This window comes from Convolutriloba macropyga, unplaced genomic scaffold (assembly GCF_964194025.1).
Source record: "Convolutriloba macropyga unplaced genomic scaffold, txConMacr16.3 SCAFFOLD_3677, whole genome shotgun sequence".
NCBI lineage: Eukaryota > Metazoa > Xenacoelomorpha > Acoela > Convolutidae > Convolutriloba > Convolutriloba macropyga.
In genome coordinates this window covers 12,192-15,000 of record NW_027449232.1, presented here as the reverse complement: position 1 = coordinate 15,000, position 2,809 = coordinate 12,192, and the positions used below count along the sequence as shown (strand labels likewise).

General features: G+C 40.2%; 1 non-coding gene across 1 annotated transcript in view; it reads right to left on the bottom strand.

Annotated features, from left to right (window-relative positions):
* The window catches only part of LOC142354882 (large subunit ribosomal RNA), a 3,522-nt gene extending 2,396 nt beyond the window's left edge, over positions 1–1,126 (bottom strand). Inside the window, exon 1 of the ribosomal RNA XR_012761135.1 lies at positions 1–1,126. This exon is cut by the window's left edge and continues 2,396 nt beyond it. This is a non-coding gene — a ribosomal RNA (large subunit ribosomal RNA).
* Positions 1,127–2,809: the final 1,683 nt, after the last annotated feature.

Below are 2,809 nucleotides of genomic sequence, written 5' to 3'. Positions count from 1 at the left end.
TTAAGTCACAAGGACATCTCACCGATTTATAGTTTGAGAATAGGTGAAGGAAAAATTTTCCCCCATTCCTCTAATCATTCGCTTTAACCGATGAAATTGCTTTGCGAAGATTTTTCAATCTTGCTCAAGCTTTTGCTATCCTGAGGGAAACTTCGGAGGAAACCAGCTACTAGATGGTTCGATTAGTCTTTCGCCCCTATGCTCAGGTCAGACGATCGATTTGCACGTCAGAACCGCTTCGGGCTTCCACCATGGTTTCCCGTGGCTTCGCCCTGCCCAAGCATAGATCACCATCTTTCGGGTCGTGTGCTACTTGCTCTGGATCAGTCATGCAATAAGAGCAAAACCGTCCGTGGTTGCGGGACACCGAATCGGCGCCCTCACCACACAAAGTAGTGCAATTCATAAAAATTACACTGTTCACTTTCATTTCGCGTGTGCGCTTTCAATGAGCGACAACACTTGCAAGCAACTCACACTCCTTGGTCCGTGTTTCAAGACGGGCTGTAGAGAGCATTGAATAGGAAGTTGAGGTCAGACAGGCAATCAAGATCAATTTATCTCATTTTGTTTAGAATCAACAAGAAGAATTCCGAGGAAAACTTCTGCTCGATTCATTAACAAGATTTGCCAAAAGACGACAACTACACTACTCGGTAGCCGAGAATATAATATCAAGGCATTGAGTATGGTAACGCTCACTCCAGTTCCCCTTCAACAGTTTCACGTACTTTTCACTCTCTCTTCAGAGTGCTTTTCAACTTTCCCTCACGGTACTTGTTTACTATCGGTCTCGCTTTATAATTAGCTTTTGGAGAGACATATCTCCAGCTTCGAGTTGCACTTTCAAACAACTCTACTCATAGGAATGAGCCATTATGACTGGTATCGAAAATGACCTTTACAGGATTTTCACCTTCTTTGATGCTACTTTCCAGTAGACATCAGGACAAATTCACCAGTCTAGCATCAAACCATACCGGACACCGAGAAATGTTGCCATTTCTCTTCCCGATGAGCTTTTCCCTGTTCATTCGCCATTACTAAGGGATTCTCAGTTGATTTCTTTTCCTCCCCTTACTGATATGCTTAAGTTAAGGGGGTTCTCTCGCCCAATTCAGGTTATGTAGTTGATTGTCTCTTAATTGGTTCACTGACCAATATGAGACAGAAACCGATTCAGCAGTTTTGTTCGCTACTACTATCAAACACAGGTCGAAGTTTCCATTCAGTCATTAATTCCAACTTTCAAATGTTGTTGTTTCAGCTTTCGCTTACTAGAAGCAACATAATACTCGCTGCAATACAGACCTCGGGAAACCCTCACCGTGAATAAGGTTCACTCACATATTTCACTACATTTTGCGTGGGATTGGAGATGAGGCTACTCGTTCTTGCTCAGTACTAGGCTGAAAATTAACGAAACTTCGTTACAAACGTTCACATGTTGATGTTTCCGCTTTCGCGTACTCGAAACAACATAATACTAGTCTTTGTAATTTAGTTTCATAATTTCAACTGTTCTCATGCAGAATTTTTGCTCATTCTTATCCCAAATTTTGACCTGGCTACTAGTTACACTCCTTGTACTTATTGCAAAATGACCACAAATTTCAACAGCTTTCACATGTTGCTGTTTCGGCTTTCGCTTACTACAGTCAACATAATACTCGTTGCAAATTAAGTGCTCGGCATCTGCAATTTTCCAAAGACGAAGTTTCGCCAGTTCAATTTTCGCTCGCCAATTATGGCTACTAATTCACACGGTACTGAGCTCAACAACATTAAATTTGTTCAGCAAGACTTTCACATGTTGATGTTTTGGCTTTCGCCTACTAGAAGCAACATAATACTCGTCTTGTTAGCTCATTCAATGAGAATAGCTTTTCCCGTTGAGAATTTTTGCCTTCAATTGGCGTTGTAGTGAGTTTGGCTACTCAGATCACCAAATACTTGTGACAATTCGAACCAGAAATGTTTTCAATTTTCACATGCTGATGTTTCGGATTCAACCTACTAGAAGCAGCATAATACTTGTATTCAACAATTTCTGTATCAAATCCCAGTTTTCTCTGGTGCATCTTTGCCAAACTATTCCAAACTGCCTGAGTCTGAATACCAATTACAGGTACTAGTAAATGCACGTTACTAAGGACTATATAGTTCTAGGTTACTGTACACAACGACGTTCACATGTTGATGTTTCAGCTGCCGCTTACTAGAAACAACATAATACTTATCGTGCATACCTTTCCATAACTTGTCCTTTTCAGATGCATTAGTTTCCCTTTGTCTTGGCTTCTACAGTCAGACTGGCTACTAGTAACAGCACAGTACTAATCACATATCGTTCTACAGTTTGCAGACAACTTTCACATGTTGATGTTTCAGCTTTCGCCTACTAGAAACAACATAATACTCGCTGTATACATTTGTAGTTCTCTATGTAACTTTCATGTGAAGAAGTTTCGCCAGTCTTTTTGACTGTCTCAAATCTGAGTCATGCTTAGGCTACTAGTTGCTTCATAGTACTTATCGCCTCGAGATCATTGAACAAAACTTGATTTTCACATGTTGCTGTTTCAGCTTCCGCTTACTAGAAACAACATAATACTAGTCTCATTAAGTTCCGTCTCTTTGCAATTTTCTTATGAAGAAAATTCGCCATCACAATGACTCCAGCAGTTCTTGATCAAGGAATGCAATCATTGATCAGAATGCTATTATTTGAATCGGTTCTGCTTTAAGTGTTCCAATTTTATTGGAAGCACCAACAATAGAACATCAATGTGTTCAATCGAGAGTTATA